At 34.8% G+C, this 18,943-nt stretch overlaps 1 long non-coding RNA gene across 1 annotated transcript in view; it reads right to left on the bottom strand.

Annotated features, from left to right (window-relative positions):
* Positions 1 to 18,943, bottom strand: part of LOC132673857 (uncharacterized) — a 226,363-nt gene that overhangs the window by 31,475 nt on the left and 175,945 nt on the right. The gene's annotated exons all lie outside the window — the stretch shown is intronic.

The following is an 18,943-nucleotide window of genomic DNA, read 5'->3' as shown; positions in this document are numbered from 1 at the left end:
TGTGAAATTCATTGAAACATGTTTATCATAGCACTTAAGATCTTACGACTCCTTAAACTTTGTATGATTGTCCCGTGAGGGCAAAGAACGTATATTTCAACCTCAATGTTGTGTTGTGTCAGTGCAGACACAAAGCAAGTGCACAGTAAATATTTGGTACATGAAAAGATAGTGGTAGAAATAGAGATGCTGTGCAACATCTTTTTCCAAGGCAAGTTTTGGATTGGATTTTTAATGATAATTTATTACATTTTATTACATATTATTACATGGGAATTACATTTTCTCATCTGCTATATGACATAGTGTACAATAATCCTACATAACATAATGGATTAATTATGAATTATATTACTTATGAAACTCCTCATGTTTAACATTGATGCCCACCAGAGGAAAACCATTGTTGTTTGTCTGTACTTGGCCTTTCTAATCTCCCTGTCATCTTTTTTCTATAATCTACATGTCATCAGAATCCCTGTGCCCTCCTGTATTCTCACTTTCAGGAAACTTCGGTGAGAGTGGATATATATTATTAGGTCTTAGAGTTTAGAATGACCAGTTTGTGAATGTAAAGGAATTCTGACAGCAGACATTTCTGACACAGTATCCATAAGATTAACACTTTGTACTACCTCTATGAAACCTATGCATTCTTGCTTATTTTATTGGCTTTCTTTAATTATAGAAATAATAAAAGTTATTTGTTTGAAACTCTTGATCCCAGTGATGTGGCAGTTTTTCTGCTGCTCTAGAAATGGCTATTTACATGCAAAGCTTGGGAGAAAACTCTTTTAAGCCTTGTAAGGCTATGTTACCCAACCATCATCTCAGTCCCTAACTAATGCCTAGGCTATTGAAGTACATGAAGAACTGAGATCATGGGAAATTTTCAGAGCCATCAGTTTTCAGTCCAGTGGGGAGTACCAAGGCAAGTAAACAGAACTCCAAGAGTTTCTTACAGAGATTTGTTGACTTCAAGATGGCAAGATTGGTATCTCAAACCCTGAATAGAAGTGTGATTATGTGGAATCCTCTCTGATCTACTTTTTGTGTTTATATATGGAATGGTAGAAGAGGACTGCAGGCGATATGGAGGTAGATAAAGGGAGCTCTCAGGGGAGCAACCTGCGCTCCCCACAGTTTGACATGGCCTGGATACATGAGTTTCACACAGGCCATGCAGACACCATGCAAAGTAGTCAGACTTTAGCCATTTTGTCAATAACCCTACTCCTGAAAATGAAGACCCTGGAGGACATCAGGTGGATCTCCCAGGGTGAGAGCTCAGAGATTGAGTTGACATATTTGAGAGACCGATCCAAAAAAGAGACCTTTGAAATTCATTCTAAAGAGCTTTTAGTTGCACCCCACAGGATTTGGATGCCTGCCATTGAGAGGACTGAGGGATGATAGCCAGCGAAGTGGAATCAAATGAGAACAAAAACAGTTTCAATGAAGCAAATCCCAAAGCAGGTAAAATAATACAGAGGGAGAGGAGAAAGAATAAAGTCACGGCTCACTTCCCATTTTAACTGAAGTGAAGTAAAGAAGCTCCTTCTAATTACTAACTTTCGATAGTCTACCAGGGTACATAATCTTGGGGCACCTGGGTGGCTCAGTCAGTTAAGCATCCAACTCTTGATTTTAGCTCAGGTCATGATCTCACAGTTCATGAGTTTGAGCCCCACATGAGGCTCTGCACTGACAGCACAGAGCCTGTTTGGGATTCTCTCTCTCCCTCTCCCTCTTCCCCTCCACCGCTTGTTCTCTCTCTCTCTGCATCTCTCTCCCTCCCTCCCTCCCTCTCTCAAAATAAAGGGAACATTGTCTCAAGTATTTTGCATAGCAAGTTCACCCTTGCTGGAAGCCCTGGAAGTTTTCACTGAGGCCTTTCTTACTAGGTTACTAAATCAAGTCCTTCAAGCTGAAGCCTGGGCAGGGCTGGAAAATGGAATGAGGTAACCACTAATTTGGATAGAAGCCTGACATTTCCAACCAGAGAAAGATAGAACTGAAAATTACTGGAAGGCAATGAGATCTGCCTGAGGTATCATTAATGCCCTGGAAAGGCAGGCTTGACACCGCATGGCTAAAAGAAATAACTGGTAAAAACAAAACCATTTCACATTTATATCTTCATTGAATTCAGACTGTTTAATAAACTGGTTAATAATTACTCAACAAAATAGCTAACTAACCATTTTAATATGTAAGTTTTTTAACATTATAATGTAAGAGTAAGCCACCTGTAATGTTGCTTCAGAAAAATAACAATCTAGTTCAGATTCCTGATTACATTGGTATGGCGCTTTTTTTAATTATGATTGTTTCTTTTAGTAATATCTGCTATCTTTCTTAGATGTAGATAGTAGTAAACATTTGATATGAATGAATGAATGAATGAATGAATTGATAGTTATGGAATATAAGATTACAATTAAATATTCATAATTATCTAGTAAATTATAAGCCACCATTGTTCAGGAATCTATAGAAGAATGCTTGCTTTCATGCTACCCATACTCAATAAGATTGCTTTAAACCCCTTTTATAGTATTCCTATACTATATAGGAAAAGTATACTTTTCTTTCTTTTTGTTTTCTTAGAAAGAGAGAGAAAGAGCACCCAGGAGCAGGGGGAGGGGTACAGGGAGAGAGAGAGAGAGAGAGAGAGAGAGAGAGAGAGAGAACCTTAAGCAGACTCCAAGCCCAGCATGGAGCCTGATGCAGCACTTGATCTCAAGACCCTGAAATCATACCTTAGCCTAAATCAAGAGTCAGATACTCAACTGACTGAGCCACCCAGGTATCCCAACTTATTTGCATACTTCCAATTTTCTGTCCTAAGGATTTCAGGGACACAAGAAATAAAAGTTAATATTTTGTAACAGAGTTCTTGAAGCCAGTGATCTGAAAAACTAGTCTGTTACTGGTTCCTTTATTATACAATGCAGATAAAATTATGCTTTATCTAATACCTCTGACCTCATGATAACTCTATAATCAGTTCTATACCCCTTCTTTCTGTTAAGTCAAACATCTGTCTACAGTATCTATATGATACTTTTGTTTGGGTATTATACATTTTGCAATTACCTTTGCATTTATTAGATACTTTAATCCATAACATTTCCATAGTAAAAACAGAGAAATCCAGACAATAAAGCTAGCCCCCCAGGGAGCATTGTAAATTCTTTTAAGACCACTCTGCTGACCTTATAGTGTCCAGAATACCAAAGGGAGGCAGAAATTGATGGAAATAGCAGTGATGACTCTTGAATAAATTTAAAAATTATGAGATATGGACAAGAACAAGCTTTTCCAGTAATCAAGCACATGCCTTATTATTTCTTAACCCCAGAGCAATACAAGTTCAATGCATGCAATTTTAGAAATCTAATTGCAGCAAATTCAAGAAGATACATATTTTTCTAAGCAATAAATAGAGTCATTTCTTTTTCCTTCTCTGAAGGATAAAGAGACGGGTGCTAGAAAACAGCTGCAACTCGAAAAAGATAGGCTCAGTATCTCAGAATACATGGTTTGGGTTTTTTCTAAGTGGACTAAATGAATAGCCAGTCCCATTTCTCTGCCCCAAGGAGAAGGATGTGCGTGAAGCGCTCTTTCAGACAGCTGCAAATATGAATGATTAAAGGGGCTCAGACAATGGAAGAATTGAAACCTGCATTTACAGATGTCACCTTCAAAATAGTGCGGAGTTGACAGCTTTGTTTTTTACCTGCTCCCTGCACCTAAGAACAAGCAAATTGATTTAAAAACTAGGAACCAATATGTTCATTTTATATATATATATATAAACAAAACACCAGAAAGCCTGGCCTCTGTATTTTTGTTGTTTATCCAGAGGACAAGGCACTACAATGATATTATTTTCTATAACCACAGAGTTGATTTTATCTTTACCAGTCAGGTGAATGCAAAGATATATAAACAGAGGTGTCAGTAATTTTGAACCTCATGTAATTTCATAGGGCTTTAGTCTGTCTCCAAAATTATTACTTTAAGTGCATTTTCTCTGATCTTCAATTTAATTTTGAACATTTTCCTTTTTGTATTGTCCCATGAGAACTGATACAGCAATCATCATACATGGATGAGGAGGGAAGGTGTGTTTTTACAAATTTTTTAATTCACATTTATTTTATCAGAATTATTTTGTGGGGATGAAGAAGAAGATGGTGCAGGAGCAAAGGTTATTTTCACTCTGCTCTTAAGGTACCTGTAAGATTGTCTGGAACTAAGATTTCTGTGAATTCTCAATATTTCTTCTTTTCATGTCATTTCCATCTCTGGCTTCTGTGAAATTCTGTCTCCATTTTGTATCCCAGAGCTGTTTTCCTTATCTCCATTCCCACACTCCATTATGTAGCACTCAACACAGGCAGCTGTATGTAATAGAACTTTAATGGAAGCTAAGATATAATGGTTCCATGGAAACAAATAAACAGAAAGTTGAAAATTAAACACTAAATATCTCAGTTTTTCAAGAAGACCCTGGATTTATTTCCATCAACTTGGGCTCCAGCAGTCTAAAGTGACTCTTGGTTCTCACCTCCTACTTTCTGGTCTTCTTCACTTGTCTTCCAAATTCTTGTTTATTTCTTACGTAGCACTTTCTTTTTTGCCTTCCTCCAAAATACGCTCTCAACTTCTCACCTTAACTTTCCAAGAAGATTGATGGATATTTTACTAGATTGAGAGCATTTTCTTTTCTTTTGGGAACAATTCAGATCATAGTTGCTAATACAATAATTATCTTCATGCTACACACCAAATAAACTTTCTCTCATGCCATTCTGCCTCACATCTTGCTATGCAGTTTCCTTCTCCAGTTCACATTAACCTCACTTCCATATTATACTCTTTGTACTCGTCGTATCCTCTATTTGATCCATTTGGCCCCGAATTATTCTCATGGCTTGCATCATTTTGTCATTCAGCTCTCCTCTCAAAGGACCTCTTCTCAGAGAATCATTCTTTGACCGCTCTACCTAAATCACATTCCCAACACACACTCATATTGGCTTTTTATCGCTTAGTGCTATGGTTACAGCATTTGTTATTCTGTACATTTTATTGTGCTTGTTTACTTTATTCTAATTTATTTTCTGGAGGTGAGACAGCAAGTACAATACAGCCAAGGTTCCGTTGTCACCAACCACTGCCACTGCACACCACCATTCTAACACATGCAGCACCAGCATGCCACCATGACACACTCCCACACATGAATCCCAGTCACTCTGTCACTCCCATGTCAGTCGTTCAGATCCAGACTCCTGTATAGGAGTTTCAGATTATCCTAACCGTAGGTCATGGGACTTCATCTCGGCTGTCAATGCAGTGAATGGACAGAGAGTAACGAGAAGGGATACTGTAATTCAACGGGCAAATAGAACATCGTACCTAAAATGCAAATGGTAAACATGGTGGATTGGTTCTCCAGGATTTTCCTCTTGAATTAGAGAAGTTAACAGAGCAAAATTACTTCACTTTTTTTGACTAAATTTAGTATAAATATCTATATCCATATCTAACTATATATCTATAGATATAGTTATATATTTCTCTGAAACAAGAGACTTGGTATGGCCTTCAGCATGGACTTCAGACCAATTCTTTGTATTACATTTGGTTGCCTCTTGGCTGAGTGTAAATTCTGAGAGTAAATCCTTGAACTCTTTAATGAAGTATTGTAGGAAATAAATCAAAATATATATAAAAAATATCCATAACATATTTGGAGTTGACATAGATCAAGTATTTAGAACACATGGTCTATACTTCACTAAAAATATATTTATGACCTCTACCTGATAGCAGTACCATCTTTGGACACAAAGTTAGTTTTCTACATATGAAATTTAAAAGCACAAAATTTCCCATTAAAATATATACATATATATACATATATGTATACATATATGTGTGTGTGTGTGTATATATATATATATATATATATACACACATATATATACATATATGTATATGTATATACTTACCCCCCCTACAGTATCCATCAGGAGAAAGTGGAACAATCTCACTTTTAGCTTTCAGGACAGTTTTAAAATAAAATTAGATAAAATCTGTTCTAAAACCTAAATTATATATATATATATATATATATATATATATATATATATATATTGCACTGATGAAATTTATATTATGATGAATTATGTATTCATATTTATGATGATATTATGTATGAATAATATATATGAATATATATGAATAATATATATAACCTGTTATATTATGATGAATTATATAAATATATATGTTTATATTATGATGAATTATATATTATATATTATGATGAAATATATATTATATATAAATCTAATATATATATATATATATTGCACTGATGAAATTTGTGAATTGTAGCTTTGAAAAAAAAAGTTTGTAAGACTGCTGCAGTTACCTATTATGGAAATGCCATCTGAACACTTGATTTGTATTCAGAGAAGTCAGGGAAGGCAAGGACTATCCAATTACTAGCTCATTTAATCCATCCCCTGAGCAAGAGAGACCATTCCTTACAATGTGTTCCCTAGAAGTTTGTGATCAATGTGTGATCTGACCTAATTCTTGCCATTTTTTCCCAGAAATCTCTAAAGTTGCCTCTCATTCTTACGCTTTACGAAGGTAAAAAAAATGTTTATGCATCCACAAAGGAAATGATCCTCATTTGAGTCTCCTTGGTTTGTGATTTAATGTCTGTGCCATTTAACGTTTTAGGTTATGTGTATGTGAACAAAGACATCTGGTGCTTCATTATCACATCTAGTAAAACCTACCATTCTCTGCAGTTCAGAATGATGAGAAACTAGTGTAGTTATTAGAAGTCCATTTTTACTTATGCTGTAATAATAGCTAACGTATATTAAGAACTTACTATATGAAATGTACTTTGTGATTCATATTAGTATTCATAACATATTTAATCCTCATAACATAACTAAAAGTTAGTATTTGTCTTCCCATCTTAGAAGCAAGAAAAACATGAAAACAGAAATAACTTATTCAAGATCATACTACTGGAAAGTGGCAAAGCTAAAATTCAGGTACAGGCCTTACTGATTCCAGAGCTCATGTTAGTAACAGTCTGTTAAATTGATTGATTTTCAATAAAATAATAAACATCTGGCCCCAGTTTGGAGTTGCTTTTCAACTGTGGCCGAATCTACAGGTCTTTCTTTGACATTTTATAATTCATTACGGGATTGCTAAATTTATCATCTGGTATTAAGAAAATCATAAAGGTAATTAAAATATCCCCTCATTTTTGTTTTTCCATCTTTACAAATCATCAATATTTTTCTTGGTGATCCTACTAAGGGTCCCTGCAGCTGAACTTTCTATAGCTTCTAACAAGCAGACCGAAGAGGGTAAAAAGTGACCTTCCATGTATTATTTTAAATCCAACCATTTCATAAATTACCAGTACCTGATCAATCAACCTAGAAGTACTTCTTGAACAATTTTTTATACTAGGCAACATGAGCATTTTTGTGCCCCTTTTTCCTTAAGAATTAAGGAAAAGAGCCAAGAAAAGACAGGAAATAAGAGGCACCGTTTCACAAATACCATGTACCAAAACTCCACACCTAGCCTTTCTAATGATGACTTTAGGTATTTAAATGCTCCAATAGTAGTGTCTGAATAGATAGATACACTTAGATGCTAAATAGATATATCAAAATCAATATATGCGAAAATTCTTGTGGCTCATCTCCCCTCAAATGTGCTCCATCAATAGCTCTCCTCCACTTTAGCTGATGGCCATTTCATTTTCATAGTTGTTCTGGCCAAAAACTCAGTGATCACTCAAGACTAACTAACTTACATCCAATTCATCTCTAGTTTGTATCTTTAAAATACATAAAGTTGCTTCAAAATAACCCAAGAAATGTGGAGGAGGTAGGAGGTTGGTGGGATATACATAAACAAGTTTTCTCTGAGTTAGTAATTGAGGTGAATAGCAAGGATCCATTCACTCTACATTTTACTGTGTTTGAAATATGTTCGTAATGCAAGTGTATATAGAAGTGTACACATAATTCTCTCTTTTAGAGAGACAGACTAGTTACAGGGACACGGAAAGAGAGAGACAAAATTCAATCTAATTTGAGTCATAAATAGTATTTTGGAAGATAATTCCAACAGCCCTCCATGTACACTCCTTAACCTTTAGAATTTGTTGTCAATGAAGCAGTTTTAGTAATATTTATAAAACATAACTTTCTGCTGAAAACCCTGAAGTTGCTTCTCATTTAACTCAAAGTGAAAGTCAAGGTCTTTATCACATTTTTCCTCTTGTCCTTCTCACACATTCCTCTTCTCTTTCCTCGCCCTCCTTCAGCCATCTGGTTCTGCTTCTCCTTATTCACACCAGGTTCCCAAGAGCCTGTGATTGATGGCTACTTGCACCAGTAAAGCTTTGCCTGTATATCATGTCTTTCCTTCAGTGAAGACAACCCTGATCACTGTATTATACCCCCACTTCTGGTACCCCCCTATACTTTGTTATGCATTTTCTTTGTGCCAAAGCAATGATCACATTGTAAAATACTATATGGAATGATGCACTTATGCATCCCATGTTTATTTTTCTCCTCTCTTCTACAGTATTACCTCCATGAGGACAGGGATATATATATTTTATCATCACTCTACCATAAGTATATTGAAGATGGCTGGCTCATAGATGCACTAGATTATATGTATCAAATGAAGAACTAAATGAATGATCCATGGAAAAAGTTTTGATGATTTAAAGTGCTATGTAAAATAAAAAATAAAAAGCCATGAAAAAGATGGAAAGATATCATCAGCTCTAAACTTCCAAACAAATCAGATAATCTACCCAATGCTCTTCTAAATTTTATAAGAAGTGATGTTAGAATCACTTGAATCTTTAAACTTTATGATAACCAGCCAAATAGTTTGGAATCAAATGTTTGATAGTAGTATTTTATATTCTGTACATTCATCATAAAATATAATGAAGCCCTCAATCTGAAATATGTTAACTAAACATATATATCTATTTTAGAATAGTTGAAATATTATTTTTTAGTAATTAAAGATTATGAATATTATATATTTACTTTTATCATATATTATTGGCCATGCCTCTGCTTTATTTTATAATTACTTATCAGGAAGTAATTCCTTCCTTTATTTTATCACATTGGTTCCATAGGAGTTTGGATTTGCCTTGTAAGAGATATGATTATATAAACCAGGCACCTTTGTTACCTGGGTTTTCTGCTGTTATTTAATGTCAATTGCTGTAAATTTGGAGATACTCATCATATATCTTTTCAGTGTGATTCTTTGAATGCTTAGGCACACAAAAGCAATTTTTACTTTTATATCATAAATATACCCTGTGTTTTTCTTTAACATTAGAATTATCTTGTTTTAGTATTAGCAGTATTGAACTATCGATATGAATAACAATTGAGTAACTATCTCTAAACCATGGTCTGAACATCCAAAAATGTGTTTAGGATGGGAAAACTTAGGTTGAACAATGAAATACTAGAAATTGTGTTTCTTCTTATTTTTAATTCATTTTTATTTCTTTCTTATTAGATATATATTTAATCTAAATAATATAATAGGAAATGTGAGTAACATAAGTAAATGAATTCATGAAACATATAAAATGTAAATACTATTTATGACAAAATGATATAAATAATAGAGACCTGCAAAACCTTTAATGGTGTTTTACAACGTTATAGTTACTTTGAAGTCCTCTGGTTTAGAACACTTGAGAGTATACAATTGTGTGCCCCATTTATCTATTGTGGAGTCACACACCAATTCAAAACTTAGTGACTTAAAATAATTTATCTCAGTCTGTGAATTGACTGACTGAATGGGGTAGTTCTTATTTGGGGTATCCTGAGATTCCACTTGGATAAGAGCTGGGAGAGACTAAAATCACTGGAAGCCTACACTGAGCAAGACTCCAAGCTTATCTCTTTCTGCATGTGTCTGGTTCCACCTACTTTTCTTACAACCTCTGTCTCTAGGAGAGTAGCCTGGACTTCTAACATGGCATTTGGATCCCCTAGGAATAGATAGCAAAAATTGCCAGGGCTAGACTTGGAAATGGCACAGCACTCAAAGCCACACCAGATTCAAAGAGTTGGGGCAAAAGATGCCATCTGTCATTCAGTGAGTTACATGTGAGCACAGGGGGAATTGATGGCAGCCCCCACCTTTCTAGGCAAATTTTGTAAATAAGCTAAACAGTTTGTACTTGTAAAATTTATTTTACTTTCATAAATTTCTTTTTGTCATTTGTAACATGGAAATAATAATCATGTATAAGTTCTCAAATTGTTGTTAGAACTAAATGGAATTATGCATATAAAATCCCCAGCATTTTGCCATGCACATACTCTCTAAATAAATCCCAGCTAACATCACCTTTGTTTCCCATGACCCTGGGACGTACTAAAGAGCAGATATTCTATTTTCATCAATATCTCAGCATAATATAGTATCTGAAAAAATTCAGGCTACTAATAATTATTATTTAACAAATGAACAAATGACTGTTCTACTATATATTTCTGTATTATAAAGCTATTGGGTCTGCCCATTGTCATCAGGTAGAAATAAAACAAACTGGGTCTAAAATTAAATGGCAGGTATTTTCTTTCCTAAATTAACCAACCTTTAATGGAATTGATTTACTGTTATTGCCTCATTTCATATAGACACAGCCACGGGATGAAAGATTAAAGTAGTATCATCTCTTTACAGCAAAAAATATCTGAAGCTGGAAAACAAATTTAGCACATGCTGGACTCACTAACATTAACTGAGTTAAAGCCTCTTGTCCTTCTTAGTAGGCTAATTAAAAAAGCAATATATGGACATTAAATTCTTGCAAGCAACTCAAATATGATTTATGTTAATGATTAAATGGAAAAGAAAAACAAAACAACATGAGCAGAAAACAAGAATGCTTTCAAGTTATTTCTTATTAATTTATGAAGTTATTGGTAATACAATACAACCAGTAAGCAACAGCGTACTATATAGTCAGACTATTCCTTTTTAAAAAAAAATCAGCTTACCAGGACTTCTGAGGAAGATGGTGGAGTAGGAGGACTTTAAGCATAACTTGTCTCATAGAAACAACTATATACCACCCAATTCAGTGTAAATAACCCAGAAAATGACTCAAAGACTGGCAGAACATACTCTACACAGCTAAATGTAAAGGCAAATCCACATTGAAACAGGTAGGAAGGGCAGAGACATGGTCAGGAACTAAATGGAGGGAGGGGTGCCACAATGCAGAGAGGGGAAAGGAAGCTTTCCTCTTGGAAAGGAAAGGAAGCTTGCCAAGCACCCCAAGCATGGGGAACTTGCACAGGGAGACAAATCCCCATAATACTTGGCTTTGAAAACCAGAGGGGCATAATTTTGTGAGTTCTTACAGTGAGGCTTAACTCTTGGAACTTTAAAAATTAGCAGAATCAGCTCTAGGAGAGCCTAGAGGCAACATGAAACTGAGTCCCTGCCCTTAAAGAGACTGGGCAACAAACACCTCAACGGAGATCAACAAGGAAGCAGCGGTTTGAAAAATGTTTAGGGTATATGAAAGGAAGATTTGTTTATTAATCTCAGAGCTTATGCTGGGGTGGGGGCGGGGGCAAGAATTGTTGAGAGACTTATCCAAGAACAAAGAGTTAGTGAGTGCTATTTTCCTCCTGTCCCCCAGCCTAGACACACAGATACCTGCAGGAACCAGCACAGCAACGATACTTGCTACCTAACATGTTAAAAATGTGCCCTGCTGCAGTATTCTCCTGCGAATACACCCACTCCAGCCAGGTCTCCACTCCAGGTTCCCTCTCACAGCAGACTGTGCAAACAATGCCCTGCCCTCAGATTCTCCTGCAGACATGCCCACTTCAATATGCCCTCAGCCTCAGCCCATCCAAAGGAGTTCTATAAGCCTGGCAATGTGCAAGCATCCCCAACAGGGAATAGCACCACACCAAAGTGACTTCTGCACCCTGGGAGAGAAGATAACCATACAGACCAGTCAGACTGTGGCCCAAGCAGCGGGCTGGGAGCAGACATCCAGTCTGACTGCAGGCCCCATGGACCAACAAAAGCTTCTCAGGGTACAACACAGGAAACGAACCCTGCAATTCTGTGATATAGCTTCTATAGCAAACCCAAGGTGGTTCCAGACTGGCCTACTAACACACAGAGACCAAACACTGTCCACAACAGGCAAAGTAGCCATTTCCAATGACTGAAGGCAAAAGTGGCTCTGTCACAATAGTACGGTACATGAAGCACCCCTGAAGTACAAGGTTCTGGGAAACAGGAAACATTGGACTGTATGGCATTTCAGGAATTCATCTCCACAAGGCCACTAATTTCAAGATCAGGAGATATAGCTGATTTACCCAACAAAAACAAATAGACACAGAGAGTTAGACAAAATGAGAAGACAGAGTCCCAAATGAAAGAACAGGACAAAATCACCATAAAAGAGCTAAATGAAACGGAGATAAGTAATATGCCTAATAGAAAATTTAAAGTATTGGTCATAAAGGCTCATTGGAATTGAGAAAAGAGTGGAAGGCCTCAACAAAGATATATAAAACTTAAAAAAAGAACCAAAAAGAGATGAAGAACTCAACAACTAAAATTTAAAATATACTAGATGTAATAAGTAGTAGACTATAGGAAGCAGAAGAAGAGATCAGTGACACAGAGGACAGAGTAATAGAAATCAATTAAGCTGAACAGGAGAGAGGGAAAAAATAATAAAACTAAAAATAGAGAACCCTGTTATACCATCAAGCATAGTAACATCTGCATTATAGGGACCCCAGAAGGAGAAGAGAGAGAAAAAGGGGCAAAAAATTAATCTGATGAAATAACAGTGGAAAACTTCCCAAATCTGAGGAAGGAAACAGAAGGCACAAAGAGCCCCCAGCAAAATTAACCCAAGGAGGTCTGCACCAAGATATATAGTAATTAAAATGGCAAGGAGTAGCAATAAAGAGAGAATATTAAAAGCAGAAAGACAAGGGGCGCCTGGGTGGCTCAAGTGGTTGAGTGACTGACATCGGCTCAGGTCATGATCTCATGGTTTGTGAGTTTGAGCCCCACATTGGGCTCTGTGCTGACAGCTCAGAGCCTGGAGCCGGCTTCTGATTCTGGGTCTCCCTCTCTCTCTCTCTGCCCTTCCCCCACTCATGCTCTGTCTCTGTCTCAGAAATAAATAAACATTAAAAATTTTTTTTAAAAAGCAGAAAGACAAGATAAAATAGTTACGTAAAAGGGAAATTCTGTAAGTTTATCAAGTGATTTTTTCAGTAGAAATCTTGCAGACTAGAAGGGATTGGCAGAGTACATTCAAATTACTAAAATTAAAAAAAAAAAAAGAACTTCCACCAAGAATACTCTGTCCAGCAAGGGTATCATTCATTAAAAAAAAAAAGGGAGATAGAGTTTCCCACACAAACAAAATTAAAGGAATCCATGACAACTAAATCAGCCCAACAAGATATGCTAAAGGGGACTCTTTGAGTGAAAAGAAAAGAACATAAGTAGGAGTAAGCAAAGTAGGAAACATAAAAAACATTAAAATTAAGTATATCTATAAAAATCAGTCAAGGTATTCACAAAATAAAATGATGTAATTATGATACCAAATATTAAAAATGTGGGAGTGGGGAGTAAAGAATGGGTTCAAACTTAAGGGACCATTAACTTAATATAGACTGTTCTATGGATAAGATGTTATATACAAACCTAATGGTAACCACAAAAACTAGTAATATAAATATATATATATATATATATAAATGAAAAATGAATCTAAGTGTATCACTATAAAAAAAAGCCTGCAAACCAGGAGAGAACCATGAGCAAGAGAAGAAAGAAACAGAGAACAACTACAGAAACAACCATAAAATAAATATCAAAATGGCAAGAAGTACATACTTATTAATAATAACCTTGAATGTAAATGGACTAAAAACTCCAATCAAAAGACATAGGGTGAAGTTTGGATTAAAAAGTAAGATCCATCTATGTGCTGCCTAAAAGACAGCTTGTCAGATCTAAAGACACTTGTAGATTGAAGTGAAGGGATGAAAGAGCATTGATCACACAAATGAAAGTGAAAAGAGGGGCACCTAGGTGGCTCAGTAGGTAAGCATCGGACTTCTGTTCAGGTCATGATCTCATGGTTCATGGATTCGACCCCCACATCAGGTTCTGTCTGTGCTGACAGCTCAGAGCCTGGATCCTACTTCAGATTCTGTCTCCCTCTCTCGCTGCTCATCCCCCACTTGCACTCTGTCTGTCTCTGTCTCTCAAATATAAATAAGCATTAAAAAAAAAAAAGAAAAGAAAATGAAAAGAAAGCTCAGGTAGTGATACTTATAATGGGCAAAATATACTTTAAAAGAAAGACTCTAAAAAGAGAAAAAGAAGGACACTAAATAATCAAAAAGGGAACAATCCAACAAAAATATATAACAATTGTAAATAATTATGCACCCAGTATGAAAGCACCAAAATACACAAACCAGCCAAAAACAAACATAAAGGAAATAATCAATAGTACTACAATAACAATAGGGTATTTTAGCACCCCACTTACAGTAACTGATACATCATCCAAACAGAAAATCAACATGGAAAGTGTGGCTTTGAATGACATTTTGAACCAGATGGATGTAACAGATATATTTAGAACATTCCAGCTTAAAACAGCAGAAAATATGTTCTTTTCAACACACATGGTATATTATCCTGAAGAGACCACTATTAGGCCACAAAACAAGTCTGAACACATACAAAAAAATTAAAGTCGTGCCATTTATTTTTTCTGAACACAACACTATGAAATTAGAAATCATAAGAAAAAACCTGGAAAGAATACACTATACAGAGGTTAAAACATGCTATTAAAAAGTAAATGTGTCAACCAAGAAATCAAAGAGTAATTTAAAAAAATACATGAACAACAATGAAAATGAAAATGCAATGGTTCAAAATCTTTGGGATGTAGCAAAAGCAATTCTAAGAGGGAAGTTTATAGCAATATAGGCCTAACTCAAGAAGCAAGAAAAATCTCAGATACAAAACCTATTTTTTAAACCTAAAGAAGTTAGTAGAAGAAGAACACACAAAACCCCAAAACCAGTAGAAAGAGGAAATAATAAAGATTAGAGCACAAATCAATGAAATAGAAACTAAAAAAGGAGCAGAAGAGATCAATGAAACCAGGAGGTGGTTCTTTGAAGACATCAATAAAATTGATAAACCACTAGCCAGACTCATCAAAAACAGAGAAAGAGAGGGAAAGAGAAATATAGAGAGATGACTCAAAATCACAAATTAAAGAGGAGAAATAACAACTGACACCACAGAAATACAAAGGATTATAAAAGAATATTATGGAAAATTATATGCCAAAAATTGGTCAACTCAGAAGAAATGGATTCCAAGAAATATATAACCTCCCAAAACTGAACCAGGAAGAAATATAAAATTTGAACAGACTGATTATCAGCACATGAATTGAATCAGTAATCAAAAAACAAAAACAAAACACCCAACAAATGAAAGTCCAGAACCAGATGGATTCACAGATGAACTCTACCAAACATTTAAAGAATAGTTGATACCTATTCTTCTCAAACTGTTCTTTAAAAAATAGAAGAGGAAGGAAAACTTCCAATTCATTCTATGAAGCCAGCACTACCCTGATTCCAAAACCAGATAAAGACACCACTAAAAAAGAGAACTACACGCCAATATCTCTAATGAATATGGATGCAAAAATTCTCAAAAAAATGTTAGCAAACTGAATACAACAATACATTTAAAAAATCATTTACCACAACCAAGTGGGATTAATTCCTGGGATGTAAAAGTAGTTCCACATTCACAAATCAAGCAACATGATACATCACATCAATAAAAGAAATGATAAAAACAATATGATCACTTCAATAGATGAAGAAAAAGCACTTGACAGAGTACAATATACACTCATGATTAAAAAAAAAAAAAACACCTCAACAGTGTAAGTTTAGAGGGAATATACCTCAACATAATAAAGGCCATATATGTAAAACCCTCTGCTAACATCATACTCAGTGGAGAGGAAGTGAATGTTTTTCCCTTAAGATCAGGAAGAAGACAAGGATGTCCACTCTCACCACTTTTGTTCAACATAGTATTGGAAGTCCTAACCACAATAATCAAACAAGAAAAAGAATAAAAAGGCATCCAAATTGGTAAGGAAGAAGTAAACTTTTCACTATTCACTACATATATATATATATATATATACATATATATGTATGTATATATGTGTATATGTATATATATGTATATACGTATATATATAAACATATATATATATATATATAACCCTAAAGGCACCACTAAAAAACTATTGGAACTGATAAATGAATTTAGTAAGGTTGCAGGATACAAAATCAATTGGCAGAAATCCATTGTACTCCTATACACTAATAATGCAGTAACAGAAGGAGAAATTAAGAAAACAATTCCATTTACATTGCACCAAAAAGAATAAAATTACTAGAAATAAACCTAACCAGGAGGTGAAAACCTATACTCTGAAAACTATAAAAAAAAAATGATGAAAGGAATTGAAGACAATGCAAACAAATGGAAAGATATTTCATGCTCATGGATCAAAAGAACAAATATTATTAAAATGTCTGTACTTCCCAAACAACCTACAGAGTTAATGCAATTCATAAAATAACAAACAAACCTAAAATTTGTGTGAACCACAAAAAACCCTGAATAGTCAAAGCAACCTTGAAATAGAACAAAACTAAAGATATCAAAATCCTATATTTCAAGATATACTACAAAGCTGTAAAAATCAAATTATATTTTGTGGCAGAAAAATAGATCAATGGAATAGAGTAGAGAGCACTAAAATAAACCCATGCTCATGATCAGTTAATCTTGGATAAGGAAGTTAGAATAAGCAATGGGAAAAAGAGTATCTTCAACAAATGGTGTTGAGAAAACTGGACAGCTACATGCACAAGAGTGAAACTGGACCACTTTTTATACCATATGCAAAAATAAACTGAAAATGGAATAAAAAACCCAAATGTGAGACCTCAAACTATAAAAATCATAGACAAAAGCACAGGCAGTAATTTCTCTGACATTGACCATAGCAATATTTTTCTAGATATATCTCCTGAGGCAAGGAAAACAATGGCAAAAATAAACTATTGGGACTACAACAAAATATACTTCTACACAGAGAAAGACACTGTCAACAAAACCAAAAGACAACCTACTGAATGGTTCCTACTGAACCAAATAAGATATTTGCAAATAACATATCCAATAAAGGTTTAGTATCCAAAGAAATTAGTATACAAAGAACTTAAACAACAGCAAAACAACATCAATACCAAAAAAAAAAAAAACCCAAATAATCCAATATAAAAAAATAGGCAGAAGACATGAACAGACATTTCTCTAGAGACGATATACAGATGGCCAACAGACACATGAAAAGATGCTCAACATCACTCATCATCAGGGAAATACAAATCAAAACCAAAATGAGATATCACTTTATACCTGTCAGAAAGGCTAACATAAAAAAACAGAAGAAACAACAGGGGCCATGGAGGACGTCTAGCAAAAGGAACCCTCGTGCACTATTGATGGGAATGCAAACTGGTACAACCACTGTAAAAAACATGGAGGTTCCTCAGAAAATTAAAAATAGAATTACTATATGATTCAGTAATTTCACTGTTGGGTATTTATCCAAAGAAAATGAAAACACTAGTTTCAAAAGATATATGCACCCTTATGTTTATTGCAGCACTATTTACAATAGCCAAATTGTGGGAGATGCCCAATGTCCATCAACAGGTAAATAGATAATGAAAATGTAAGATCTACATGCAATGAAATATTGCTCAGCCATACCAAGAACAAAATATTGCCATTTGCAACAGGATGGGCAGAAGTAGAGAGTATAATGCTAAGGGAAATAAGTCAGAGAAAGACAAATATGATATGATTTTTTTCATATGTAGAACTTAAGAAATAAAACAAATGAACAAAGAAAAAAATAAACAAACCAATGAACAGATTCTTAACTATAGAGAAGAAACTGATGGTTATCAGAGAGCAGATGGGTGGGGAGATGGATGAAATAGGTGAAGGGGATTAAGAGTGCACTCATCCTAATAAGCACTGAGTAATGTATAGATGGTTGAATCACTATATTGTACACTTGAATGTACATGTTATGTTAACCATACTGAAATTAATTTCTTTAAAAAAAATCAGCTTACAAATAAGAACACATTGAGAGGAGTCTCTAACACTACTTCCCCTGTCCACTGAATATTCTGTCACAAGTAAGTCTCCCTTTCCCAGGGAAAACTGTCTCTTGCTATACTCTAGTTATAAGGATCCAGGATCTACTGGATCTAGATATAGTAGATAATTACTGTAATCTACTAGTTACAGTAGATCCCAGGCATCTACTCCATTTTTAATCTCAATCTCTTTCCCACAGTGCATTAAATATACTAAAACTTAACACATGGTACATCAAAGTCTATGAGCACAGATTCAGACCTAGTAGACATCTAGAAAAAGTACCATTATAAAGGTGATTTGGGCTTCTTAAAGCTAAAATTAAAGTGGATATTGGAACTATGGCAGCCACCATGTATACTTTTGTGTGTGTATGTGTGTGTTTGTGTATCTATTTGTATATGTATATGTATATGTATATATGTATATATGTATATCAATCTTTATATGTCATCTTATCTACAGATAGATACATAGATGTTTTAAATTTCAACAATATCTT

Source organism: Panthera onca, chromosome C1, assembly GCF_046562875.1.
Source record: "Panthera onca isolate mPanOnc1 chromosome C1, mPanOnc1 haplotype 2, whole genome shotgun sequence".
NCBI classification, from domain to species: Eukaryota; Metazoa; Chordata; class Mammalia; order Carnivora; family Felidae; genus Panthera; species Panthera onca.
Note: the sequence above shows the minus strand (reverse complement) of the source record. Positions and strands in the feature narration are given on the sequence as shown.